Source organism: Oreochromis niloticus, unplaced genomic scaffold (assembly GCF_001858045.2).
Source record: "Oreochromis niloticus isolate F11D_XX unplaced genomic scaffold, O_niloticus_UMD_NMBU tig00000767_pilon, whole genome shotgun sequence".
NCBI classification, from domain to species: domain Eukaryota; kingdom Metazoa; phylum Chordata; class Actinopteri; order Cichliformes; family Cichlidae; genus Oreochromis; species Oreochromis niloticus.
In genome coordinates this window covers 4,627-19,135 of record NW_020327242.1, presented here as the reverse complement: position 1 = coordinate 19,135, position 14,509 = coordinate 4,627, and the positions used below count along the sequence as shown (strand labels likewise).

Genomic DNA, 14,509 nt, shown 5'->3' with positions numbered 1-14,509 from the left:
TTGTATCTTTAGCAAATCTTGCATCAATGTTGAAAAGCCTTGACTTGAAGTAAGCACTTGGTGAGTTTAAGACGTCTCTTTTCATCCAGTGTATTCTGACCAGTAGGAACTGCAAGGAAATGCCATGGCTTCCAAATGAGGATTTCTGAAGAAGCTAACAGGATGTTTCTTTCTGCAGGAGCCACACAAATGTGTTATCAGTGACAGAGAGAATCTCTTCTGAAATGTCTACAGCTGCAGACAACTTTCTAGAGCAAACCTCCATTGTTCAATCACTTTCTGGTTCCTCTGGATTTGTTCCTCTGGTTGTTCATCACAGGATTGCATATTAATCTTGTTCACTTTCAGACTCACTTTCGCACAAAGGGCATCTTTTCATAGTTGTCAATTTCCATTAAATCTGCTTCATCATAATCATCACTTCCATGCTGGCTTCATCACTGCTGTCATCATCAGGTAACGTTGGATCACAAGCAATGCATCATCTCTGATAAAATATCTGTGTACTGTGGATGACTGTTTGTTTACGCAGGGCTTGGATCAGTTTAGACCAGGTGACAGTCTGGAACAGCCTGATGGCCTTTGTAGCACAGTCGTCTTTTCAGCTTGATCCTCATATCTGTGATTGGTTTCTGAGCCGAGGTAAACAGTCAACTGTTTGTTGGACTCAGATGGTACACACACACAATTACACGTATGAGTCTTTTCTGCCCTTTGGAAGTGGAATAATCTTAGCAAATGGTATGCATTTGGCAATCAGATGTCTCTCCAGAATGTTGAGATCACACAGTTCAGCTGGAATATCCTGCAGTTCTAAACCATTGACAGCAGCAAGCCTTGGCATGCGTCCACTTTGAGGAACTTGTGACACGTGTGACAGATATACTCCTTTTTTCTCTCAACAGGAAAGCTGCAGTGATCATTACATGCTTCATCACACTATGAACAAATTTACCAGTTAGACACTGCTGAGCTACAGTTTGGTGTTTTGAGTAATTGTTTCTTTTGCAGATTTTCACCTGATTAGGAAAAGAAGCTTTTAGACAAACAGTACAAACATAAGATGGTGCTGATTTAATGTTTGATCTGAAACAAGATATGGCCTCATTCATTAAAGTGTTATCTGGATGACACTGTAAACTTTCAGCTGGTCGATGCATCTGACGATATTTTCTTTTTATTTTCATTGCACATCTGATATTATGCATCTGTCTAAAAGAAAACCGTTCCAATATTTTACTCTCATTCGTTCTCTCATATTGTCCTTGTGTTGCTGCTGAAATTGTCTCTCTTCTCCATAACGTTTAGTGATGTAACACTGTTTTTTCTGTCTAAATTCTTCACTTTCTTTATATAGGTTAGAAACATTGACCTCATGTAAGCTTTATGTTTCTCTCTGAATTCAGCACAAGTTCTGTATTCTTCTAATACGTTCCTTTCTGCTTTTTCGGAACACGGGAGATTCTCGTATGTTCTTGTTATTCGTTCTTCTGCTTTCTCGGAACACGGGAGATTCTCTGTATGCTCTTGTTATTCGTTCCTTCTGCTTTTCTCGGAACACAGGAGATTCTCTGTATGCTCTTGTTATTCGTTCCTTCTGCTTTTCTCGGAACACAGGAGATTCTCTATATGTTCTTGTTATTCGTTCTTTCTGCTTTTCTTTGAATATAGGATTGTCTTTATACATCCTTATGACACGTTCTCTTTTTTTCTCTCTAATTTTAGCACTTTCTCTATAGATCCTTCTCATTTGCTCCTTCTGTTTTTCCTTAAAATCATCTCTTTCCTTATAGATCTTTCTCAAATGTTCCCTCTGTTTCTCTCTATATGTAGGATTTAGCTTATATAGATTACTTTTGTAGACACTCTTCTTTTGTCTGTGATCAGGATCATTAGACTTTCCACTGGAATTTTTTTTCTTTGCCTTAAAGCTTTCATTGGAAGTGTACAATCTGCCTTCTTTCTTTTTCTGATTTTCCTTTCTTTTTGGTAGTTTTGTTGGGCCAGTGATCTTCTCCTCATTTTTTTCCTTTCCTGTTTACTATATTTCAGCAGTTTATGTGAAAGTTCCTGTGTTGTCTTGGTTGAACAGGAGGCAGCAGTTGGATCCTTCTGAGGAACAGAATCTGATGTTACCTGAGTTTCTCTCACAGAAGATGCAGATGTTTCTTTTTGTAAAAAATCAGAAGGACGATGGTTGCTTTCAGGAGCAGCTGTCTCATTTGAATAATCCACTCTGGATGATGTCACTTCTGCGGTTAAAGTGTCAGTCACAGTTTTCTGTGTCTGCTCAGTGGATGTCTGGGAGTTTAATTCAGGAACAGGTTCATTTAAATCTGGTGCTGGAGCACTTGTAGTGCATTGTCTGTAGTCGGTGTTTTGATTAGGATCTCTTTGATAAGCAGCATTTTCACTGTGGAACTCAACAGGCTGTAGCTCATAAGTGCAGGATGGGGTGATGCTAAATATTCGGTACAAGCATTTGATCCTGTCAATCATGTCGTTAAGACGTGTGAATTTTAACATAACTGCTGTGCCACCACTTACAGCTAGCGACAATGGCATTCCTGTAGACTTACGTGGGTGAGGGTCAAAATATGCGTATTCACCTGAAGTCAGCCTGCAAACTGCAATGACGGTTCCTCCCATGACTAGCAAAGCATAGCGAACCTGTGAAGCCAAACACTGTAGTCCCTGTTCAAGGCTCGGAAAATGATCTGTACCATCAAATGTGCCGTAACGAGCAAACTGAGACATGTCCACTTGATACTCGTGTCTGCGGCTGGTGACCACTGTGGGAAGCTCATCGCAGGCTAGGAACACGCTGTTCACAAACCTCTTTCTGGCATCTGAATACATGGCATGGCCTTTATCCAACACACGGTTAAGATCTGCTCTGGTAATGAATTCATCCTCATGTAAGAATGACAGGAAAACCAAACTGTTCGCCATGCATTGCTGATTCCTGTACTCTCCATACTTAGCAGAGGCCTGGCTTCGGGACGCACAGATGCTACTCACTCGTGGACGAGTTTCACTGTTTGTAACCTGTACATGAGACGGTCCTGGAGCTTCTCCATCATGCTGCGTTTGCACAGTTACCTGGGGTTCAGTCTGGATTACCTGCTGTACTTTAGCATTTGGCACAGATGATGAGCAAACACCTCTCTTTACCACATCTGCATAAGACACTGCGGCTGTCTGAACGCTGAGCTGCACTTCTGGACTGGGAATACTTGTAACAGACACCTTTACCTGCTCACCGGTCTGAGAAACATTTACCTGTTCCTTCTCCTTTTGCCATCTAAGCTTCAGGGACTGCGACCTTTGACCTTTCCTTGGCATTTTGTGCAAGTACAAACTGGACCTTATATGTATTTATACACAAATGTAAACAAAATTCAACCTGTAAACACTGAAAAACTGACTCCTCAAGTTTCTATTAAATGCAGAAATGTAAAACTATACAAATGGTAAAGTGTTCTTATAACTATGTAATTGATGTAAAAGGCTGACTTAAATATACACTCAATATAAAAGTTATTGAAAGTTCTTTAAAAACAGTTTTATTGTAGCTTTTTCAGAAACTGTATATTATTACTTCTATTTTTTTAACCAGACTGGTTAATGAATAGGTCTATACTTCTGTAAAGTAATATGCAGAATAAATCTCAACAATCAACAGGCTATAATAAAACTCTTAGCTTTTAAGTAGACTTTGTGTAAATCTTTCAGATATCTAAAATTTTAAGCAAATATAAGGAGCTGTGATGGTGTGGTGATCAGATGACAGGCGATGAGGTTTCTTCAGCTGGATGTTCTGCAGCAGTCAGGAAACAGGAAGTCTGGGTTCTCAGGGCAGCCTCTAGATGACAATTGTAACTGAATACTTACACTGAGTGACAAAAAAGGGGTTTGTCCTTAAATAATAATAGTATAAACTTGTAGTCAAATGTTATAGTCAATGAAACAGACTTGAAAAATGTATTTGAATCTAATATTTATGTAAATACAGCAGTCTGAATGTATATATTACAAAATAACCAGATTATCTTATTACAAATAAACCTTTAAGAGGTGTATATTTTATATAATTTATCAAAGTAATTGCCCTTGTAAGCCAAACAGCCAATCAATGTTTATTCCAAAGTGTAATGCAAAATTAAAATGACAAATGTAGGGCTGTGTAAGTAGTTTCTACTGCGAGTTCTACTATACTGTAATTCTACTACTGTATATTCAACGTTCCACTTGTAATTTCCAGTAAAATGAGTGGATATGAGAGAGTTTAATGACAGGAAAGAAGGAGCAGTGAGAGCGGAGATCTCTCAGATTTCTGAAAACAGATCGACGAAGTTGTGGTAACTTCAATTTCTTGTCAAACTTGGTTTCTTGTCAAACTTGGTTTCTTGTCAAACTTGGTTTCTTGTCAAACTTAGATTGCTTTTCAACTCAGGTTCAAGCTTGTCAAATTAGATAGAGCTCATGGCGGAGAAATGATAGAAGATAGAATGGCTTGTCAAAAAAGATGGAGCAGGGAGAGGGAGAGTGATAGGACAGACTGAAATTGCTTGTTAATTGCTTGTCAAAGATAGAGGGAGAGGGTTTTCTGCAGCAGGTCACCTGTAAGACAAAAAGGGACTGGAATTAGGCATATTTCCAATAAACATGGCTTTCCAGTATTTTTCGGACTATAAGTCACACTTAAAATTCTTTAGTTTTCTCAAAAATCAACAGCTTACCTTATGTATTAATTCTGGCTGTGCTTAGTGACCTCAACCCAATTTTATGTGCTACTTGGCACTCAAACATCTGTCAGAATGTTTTAGTATGAATTTGGAAAGCTACAAAGCTGCAGCATTTGATGCATTGTTGGAGCATTACAGCTACAGTAGTCAGGAGCCTCGCGGAGTAATTCGTATTGTGCTTAAACATAATATTATGGTGTGTGTATGAGGACCTGGCATCTGTTTAGAGACATGCGTACAAAGCAGATTTCAAACCGATCAATCCATGAAGAATGATAGATTTGTGGAAGAGGACTGAACAGAAAAAGTGAGTGTATTGTTATGTGTTAACCACTGAAAAATGTTGAGAGTTACTGTGAATGAGTTGAATAGTTTGAGTTATCCAAATATTTGGTTAGCTGCATACGCCTTATAATCCGAAAAATACAGTACATACAGGGCTTTACATATTGAAGAGTTCCACAGTGCATTATTTGACTGAACTGATTGAAAATGCTCAAAAATGGTGGTGGAACTATTCTAAAGAAATTTTTACATTCTATTAACACAATAAAAACAAACAGTGTCTATAAACTTAAACCAAGATGTGCTGCTACAATAACCTACTGTAAATATCATATGGTCCAACAAAACCCACTGTTAGAGCAGACAGTTTCAGGCCACCTGCTTAAAATCTATGCCACATCACATGTTCCTTAATCCTCAAAGTTCTCAAATCCCTGTTTCTGTGTGTACTTACCTGGGACAACAGTACATCATAATATCTGGGCACACAGAAACAGGGATTTGAGATCCGTTAACATAAAAGTAAACAATACTTTACTCAGTATGACTTTTGGCAAAATGAGAAATTTGGAGATGGATGGTTCCTACAAAGCAGTTTCTACATATTTCAGTCACATTTGGAGCATCTTTAATACACAGCCATAAGCACTCCACTAAATCTAGGACATACTTATAAAGGCCTAATTAAAAATGTAGTATGATGATAATTTCTTTGTAGATCATTTAATCATAAAATACAGAAATAAGTGCTGTATCTGTGCTTTAGATTTTTTCCAGTCATCAACAAAATCTTTAATTAAAAGACTAATTCAAAGAGCAGTTTTCAGACAGTGACTTAATTTAATGAAGGGAAAGAAGCTTTTGAAATCCACTAGGCCCTACTTGAAGACTTAATTGTACCTAAACTGCTGTTCATGACCTGCTGTAATGTGAAAAAATATGCGCTGCTACAATAACCTACTGACCTCTGTAGGTCTGGAAATGTTTACACAGACTTTTCTAGGATTTGATGACTTTTGATGATCACCAATAGCTGTGCTGACTCACAGCACTACACTGAATCTCCTATAATGAGAAACATTTCCCAGCACTGCACCTCAGAAAAACCTTTACTTACCAGACTTGAGACGATCAGATCAGCAGTCTAAACAAAGGAAACAATTCATCAGATCACTGTTTGATGATTCAGACTGTAGAGCCTCTTCACACACAATCCAATTTACTGTGACACAAATTAACTAGTAAAATCATCAATTACTTTAAGCTTTTTTAAGTTTACTGTAGTCTAAAGAGGAGATAATTGAACTGCAGGGTCTCACATGGCTATAGCATGTGTAATAAAAGCATTATTACTACAGAAATGCAAAGAACAGGGACCAATATTTGTTGGCACAAGTGCAGGATACACCAAATATTTCCTACACAGAAGCCTTGTGGCTCCAACATTTTCTACAACAGGTCAGTGCTAATAAAGTGTGAAAAACCAAAACTTTTAATGTCCTTTCAGGTTAAAAACATTAAATACAAAGTAATTCTTGAAATCAGAAGCAACAGAAAACCTCATCATCTTTTGGTTAGTCTGATATGAATATGCAAATCCTAAAATACATGTAAATATTGAGATGTTACAATAACAGAGGTGCAGAATGTTTTGTGATTAAAAGTTTTAACTTTTAACGATTAAAATGAAATGTCTTAAAATATTACACTAAAAAGTCCTTTCATTGTACCTGTTGCTAGGAATATTTATGTATTTTGCAATGTCCCTTTTTGGCAACATTTCTATTTAATTTTAAAACATATTATATTCACTAAATAAGTAATAAACTAATTAGACACACTGGCTTTAATGTACCTAACAATGTCCACTCACACCTCTGGTTCTCTTCGTTTTTATTATTGTTAAAGCTATTACTTATACCGAGTCAGGCAAAGTACTTCTACAGGGTTCTGACTTTAATGTAATACATCAGCAGAATTTGAGAGACAATATAAATCAATACCTGTGCAGCTCTTAAGTGTTTGAGCAACCACTTATACTGACTCCCCTAAAACACTTTCATTGTTTTGTCTGCTACTTAAATCCACAAACATAATGAGAAAATGAACACCTGGATAAAGACATCTGACATTTAACTGTTTGGATTCAATAAGCCATAAAAAATTTAAATCATACATAAATGGGCTATTAAACTTCAGGGACATTTTCAGGGACAGTCAGAGGCCCTGTGTGGGGCTTTGCTACTACAGGTCACAAATCTTGTGTTTTTGCCAATCAGTAAATGGAAACATATCACAAAAAGTCAAACTATTGTATGTAAGTCGTCAAATGTGCTACGCAACGCCAGGTTCATACTGCTTCAGTTACAATCACTGTTTACTTACCAGCAAAGGCAAAACCAAAGATCTCTTTCATTCTGTGTAACAAAAGACAAAACACAAAAATACAGAATGAGACAACTCAAATCAGCATCACAGTCAATACTGCATCACTCTGTGTAGTCCAAAAGATTCAGTACACTTCTTTGTTTACCACAGCAACAAACAACTCACTTCTTTTTTCTACACCTTATTAAAGATTACTGTCTTCATTAAGGTAAAATGTGGTTTCATCCATTTGTAATAAGCCACACAAGTTTCTCAGTTATGTGATAGCTCTATTAGTTTGGTGCTATTAGATAACACAGTAGATTTAATAAGCAATGATTTGCTACACCTAGCACTGCACACTTGATCAAATTCTGACATCACAATTTCAAAGCATGAACAATCATAAATGAAAGCTTGGATGATATATTTGTAGGCTTCAACATTTGAGTTGGTCTGCATTCAAATTCTGCTTCCTAAAAATATTATCACCTGCACACAGTATCATTTAGTATCATTTGATATGCTGTTATTTTAAATATCTACCTATCATATTTATAATATTAATGGTGCACTGCTGCATTTTATTTATTTGAAAGTGGCCTTTTTTATATTTCATTAATTTTTCACAAAGTGAGAAGTTAAACAGAGCTGCAGGTGTAGGATATATTTAAAAAACAACCTGCACAAACAAGTGTTTGTTAAACAGTTCTTAAAATTTAACTAAAAAACTAAAATTAATTAATTTAAAAAAAACTTCTTCTTGTTAAGAGATGTTATTATTCTTATATTATGTGTTTTATCCTCACTCTCTCTCTCTCCCTTCTGTTAATTAACCCACAACACAAACACACACCGGCACAGGCACGTGACTCTTTTTCTCCCGGCTTTCAGTCAGAGGCGGTAAAATGGCTCCTTTGAAGTTGCCGACCCCGCTGCTTCAGCAGCTAATCAGTGGTTCTAAGATGGCGGCTCATTACCTTACAACCTAAAGAATGAGGCCGTTTTAACTGACTGATTTGTGAAGAGGAGAACTAACTTCAGCTTCCCTAAGAGACTCAGAAACACTAACACACCGAATGAACCAAATACAACACAATAACTGTATTAAACAATCAAATGAACCATATTAATTTCACACTGGGCCTATAGGAGCTAGGCTAGGCGTTAGCACTTAGGTTGCTAGGGCTAGCATACCAAACACTCCTTTTAAATACTAAAATTACAACGTTTCACTAAAAAAGCAGCCATTGTGTTACTTTAACATGACTTATACTTCGACTGGCTCTATAAGTCACTAACAACAACTGGGTAAATCACTCAAACAGCTTATAGACATTTAATTTCAGAGAAGAGAGACAGAGAAGCAGGCTTACCGGCAGGGATCGAGCAGAGAGTGGGCGGAGATTCAGGAGTCAGCCAGAGACGTAAAAAAAGAGGCATTCACGGGAAGTGGGAAACTTCGCCATTACACAAAATTGGCATTGAAAACGTGAAAAATTTATGTAAATTTAAATATTATTATACTAGATTTTTTTTTGCAACAAAAAACAACTAGCAGAAATTTAATTCTATAAGTTTAATAAATGTTTCAAACAGGATTCTTTGAATTTGAAATAATGGTTAAAAGACATAAATAAACATAAGGTCATTATGTTTAAATGTACTGTATTATGATAGATTTATTTAACTGACTGCAGTAATAAGAACAGTCTTCTTCCGAACACCAACACCAAGGAGCTGGTGTTGGAGATCGCCTAAGCATCCTCACAGGACAGTAGGAGCTGCAGAGGCTCACCTCACTGCTCTGCAGGACTCAAGAGGTTCAGGAGGTCCTTTAACCCCACTGCCATGAGACTTTTTAACAGCGACTCCTGACATGTTCATTGCACATTTATTTCTTTTATTCTAATACATATTGGTTGTAATCATATGAATTCTGGCCTAAATGGACTTGCACCCACTTGTTCACCCCTGCTCGGTGAGGTAAAGGTATGGCTGTCTCCAACAAGACTCTTCAGTGAAGGTTTTAAAGACAACCATCTAAACTATAGCCTTAACAGTTACACTTTCTGAAACCACATGTTAATGTAAAAATCACATTTGTAAGAAAAATCGGTTTCATAGAGTGGAAACCTGTTAATACACAAAGACTTGTTCTGAACTATCAGTAATTAGTGCAGGGGTGGCTTTTACACACACACACACACAGTAACAGAGAGAGAGAGAGAGATACACGCTGCAGCCAGCACATAAGCAAACACAGCACAAAAATTAGCTAAAAGTGAAAATGACTGGAGTCATAGGAAGTGTCTCCTCTTGAACACAATGAGCTTGATGATGGAGTTCACCAGACCTATAACATGGTGCTGGTCACTCTGCATAGATAATAATAGACTGGATTTATATAGCGCTTTTCAAAGCACCCAAAGCGCTTTACAATGTCTCAGCACTCAGATATGATTGGCTGGTTGGGAAGCCGTGCAGGCCCTGATATGAAAATTTGAATATTACAGTCCTCACAGAGGATTGACTCCCTGGGGACCTGGCAGAAATATTTAGAAATACTATGATTAAGCAGAAATGTTACATTTAGTAGAAATACTATATTTTAGCACAAATACTATAAAATGGCAGAAATACTATACTATGATTTGGTAGAAAAAACTATAATTAATCAGAAATACTATATTTGGCAGAAATACTATGTTTTAGCAGAAATACTATATTTAGCACAAATCTTATAAAATAGCAGAAATAGTATGATTTAGCAGAAGTACTAAGTAAAAAGCAGCAGAAAGGCTATGACTTAGCACAATAGTAATAACTTAAATAGAAAAATTGGAAATGCAAAATGAACAGCTGAAAAAATGCTGTACATGCAAAGGGTCCCTCAAATATACTTGTTAAATGAAAAAAAAAAAAGGCAAAAACAATATAACAGCCACACAATCACAAATATGGACACATATGGAAACACACATGCACAGAGAGACACACACAAGATCCAATTCAGTCAACCAGTCTAAATATATTGAATTTGAATCTTACAATGAGATGCTCCCATGAAAAGGCTTTCTCTCTCTCTCTCTCTCTCTCTGTCTCTCTCTCTCTCTCTCTCTCACACACACACACACACACACACACACACACACACACAGGGAGAGAGAAGCATGTTTCTAGATCAGTCAAACAGCTTTGGAGCTGCTCAATTTGAATCCACCAATCAGAGCTGCTGCTTCTGTCTGCTTCATCAGGCTGTGTAGTTGTTGTTGTCAATACAGCTGTATCCCTTGCTCACACAGACAGAGACACAGGCATTCTGCAAAGTATTTCTAACATGAAGCATCAACATGTGACTTAAAAGAAAGGTAATAAATTAGCCGAATTACTATATGTAACACAAATCCCATAAAATAGCAGAAATACTATGTTTTAGCAGAAATACTGTAATTAAGCAGACATACTATATTTAGCACAAATCCTATAAAATAGCAGAAATTGTATGATTTAGCAGAAATACTGTATTTATCACAAATACTAAAAAGTAGCAGAAATACTACAATTTAACAGAAAAGTAATAACTTAAGTGGAAATATTGGAAAAGCAATGTCAGTCAAGCAGCCTGGAGCTGCTTAATTTGAATCCACCAATCAGAGAGGCTGTGTACTTTTTCCCGCCAAAACAGGTGCAGCCGTTTTTACACACACAGAGCACAGAGACAGGATTTCTGCAGTGTATTTTTCATAGTCAGGATTCCCCTCAAACAAATGGCCATAATTTCCTAACCGTAGGGGCTAGAACGGTCATTCTTACACCGTTTTGTTCAGAAGAGATGGGGGAATCTTCAAGTCTTGACAATTTATCATTAAAATATGAATTATTAAAGATATTTGACTTCTAATGCACCATAACTGAGTAGAGGCAAAGGAAAAACTGCCTTGACTTGCCCTCAAACAACGCTTTCTAACTCTAAATCTATTTGGAGTATCGATATCATTCTTTCACCGTAAGAGACAGCAGGCTTTGGTGAACAGTCATGGAAATTTTCAGGTCTCTGTGGAAATCCATCAAAAAGATATGACGAGAGAAAAAAGTGGTTCATTTCCAGAGTTTGAAATCTGAAGAAATCTGAGCGAAGGACGAATTTCCTACCCTCAAACAAGTCTAACTCATTTCAGAACGGTAATAGGTGAGAAAAAAATTCTTGAATTGTGAGCGTCAGGAGTGTCTGAAGATATATTGGTACAAGCCTCATGTCTTAACTTCGCTTCGTTCAGGAGATATGACGATTCGAAAATGCCTCTCATTACAGAAATCAAGCGGTGATTTTAAACGAACTCTCCATTGACTTTCTATGGGGATTTTTGAGACTTTGTGTTGGTCTGAGGAGATTTGCCAAAATTCTATAAATCCCACAACAATGATAGTGACATTTTCAGAAAGCCAGCAAAAATACCTACGTTTTGATGTATAATTTCTGTGGGTTGAGTGAAAATTGAGCGAGTAGCAAGAAGTTGTTCGGACATGAAGAGAAAATTGCCAAAGGTACAGTGGCTCACTTAGAACCAACTGCATAGCAACCATAACAACGCATGTATTTTGTGAAAAATCACAAAGATGAAACTCAAAACTTAAAGAGGGATAAGATGAAAACGGTAACAGATATGAAAAAGCTGAATCATTCATGAATAGCCCAATAATTTGTGAACATTTTAAAATTTGAATGGTTGTTCTAGGCGAAAGTATGAGAAAGTAGTTAAGTTTCAAAAACAAGCAAGTTTTAGCAGAATTGTGGAAGTTTCCCATTCATTTCAATGGGACAAATTAAAGGAAAAAAATGTAATATTTTAAAAAGTATAACAGTATAAAATACCAAAAGATATAGCTGGAATTAGCAGAAATAGCAGAATATTGTGAAATTTGAACGGTGAAAATAGCACAAAAATTGTGAAAGTAGTTAAACGCCGAAAAACGTACGGAAGCAACTTGAAAAAGAATAAAGTTTAAAGAGAAACAGGAAAACAATAGTGTGGATGCCTAAAGCATCCACACAATAATAAAGAATAAAGAGAAACAGGAAAACAATTGTGTGGAAGCCCTTTAGGGCATCCACACAACTAGAAAAATTTGCATTTCCTGCGAAAATGCAGTGTGGATGCTGTAAAGCTGAAGCTGTCAGCTGAAACTAGCTGAAAAAGCTGACAAGTTGCAGAAGTTGTAAAACCTTTGCAAAAAATTGTAATAACTTTGCAGAAGCATAAGAACTTAGCAAAAATGTAATTACTTAGCAGAACTGCAATAACGTAAAGAAAACATAATACTTGGCAGAAATACAATAACATAGCAGAACTTAGCAGCAGAAATTAGAATAAATATTGTAACTTAGCAGAAACAAGATAACTTTTCAGAAATACAGGATTTTAGCAAACATGGTACAAGATTACATAGATACTTTATTTAAACAAAAATACCTAAACATTGCACAAATACTGTGATTTAGGACAAATACTACAACATAACAGAAATGCTGTAATTCAGCAAATATATTATGCTATGGCACAAATAGAAAGAATATGCTCAAATACTATGATTTTGCTCAAATAATATGATTAAGCAATAATACTAAGATTTAGCAGAAATACTGTATTTAGCACAAACACCGAAAAGTAGCAGAAATACTGTAAATTAGCATAATAGTAATAACTTGCACAATTACAAATATGGACATGGTAAATGGCCTGTATTTATATAGCGCTTTTATGGTCCCTAAGGACCCCAAAGCTCTTTACATATCCAGTCATTCACCCATTCACACACTGGTGATGGCAAGCTACGTTGTAGCCACAGCCACCCTGGGGCGCACTGACAGAGGCGAGGCTGCTGGACACTGGCGCCACCGGGCCCTCTGACCACCACCAGTAGACAACGAGTGAAGTGTCTTGCCCAAAGACACAACGACCGAGACTGTCCGAGCCGGGCCTCGAACCGGTAACCTTCCGATTACAAGGCGAACTCCCAACTTTTGAGTCACGATCGCCCCCATATATGGAAACAAACATGCACAGAGACACACACAGGATCCAATTCAATCAACCAGTGTAAATATATTGATTTTAAATCACACAATAAGATACACCCATAAAAAGGCTCTCTAACTCTCTCTCTCTCTGTCATACAGACACACACACACACACACACACACACACACACACACACACACACACACACACACACACACACACACACACACACACACACGCAGCAGCAGCAGCAGCAGAAGCAAGTGAACAAACAGCGGCTGTACATACAGTGTTTCCTGTATGTTTCTAGGTTGGTCAAAAAGCCTGGAGCTGCTTAATTTGAATCCACCAATCAGAAAGGCTATGTACTTTTTCCCGCCAAAACAGGTGCACCTGTTTTTACACACGCAGCACAGAGACAGGATTTGTGCACTCTATTTTTCATAGTGAGGACTCCTCTCAAACAAATGGCTATAATTTCCTTACCAGCTGCCCCACTGGGAAAGACAGTGAGCTCTTGGGAAACGGGGTGATGAGCAGTCAGAATTAGATTGCGGTGAGAGGCAAAGAGCGCCGTTTTTTGGAGTTACAAAACGTCGTGTAACTCCAAAACTAGGTGGACTAGAAGCATAATTCTTGTACTGGGTGAATCAGCGGACTTTGGTGTACTTTGACTGCGATTTTCATTACTCTTTGTACATCCGTCGCTGAGATATGACGAGAGAAGAAACGGCAGACCTCAGATATGATTGGCTGGCTGGGAAGCTGGCAGAAATATATAGTAATAGTGTGATTAAGCATAAATACTACATTTAGCAGAAATACTGTATTAAGCACAAATCCTATAAAAAGCAGAAATACTATATTAAGCACAAATCCTATAAAAAGCAGAAATACTATATTAAGCAATATAAAAATCCTATAAAAATGGTATAAAAAGCAAAAATACTGTAATATGATTTGGTAGAAAAACTATAATTAATCAGAAATACTATATTTGGCAGAAATACTGTAATCAGCACAGTGGCGCTGTCACTTGGTGTTCGCTCGCTTTGTGGTAGAGTATCACTTCCTGTTCCTGCTCAA

At 37.2% G+C, this 14,509-nt stretch overlaps 1 long non-coding RNA gene across 1 annotated transcript; it reads right to left on the bottom strand.

The window, feature by feature from the left end:
- Positions 1-3,545: 3,545 nt before the first annotated feature.
- LOC112844697 (uncharacterized) lies at positions 3,546-7,451 on the bottom strand. The gene is made up of 3 exons (XR_003217428.1): positions 7,419-7,451; positions 6,151-6,177; positions 3,546-4,623 (listed from the first exon to the last, which is right to left on the bottom strand). It is a non-coding gene; the product is annotated as an uncharacterized LOC112844697 (long non-coding RNA).
- Positions 7,452-14,509: the final 7,058 nt, after the last annotated feature.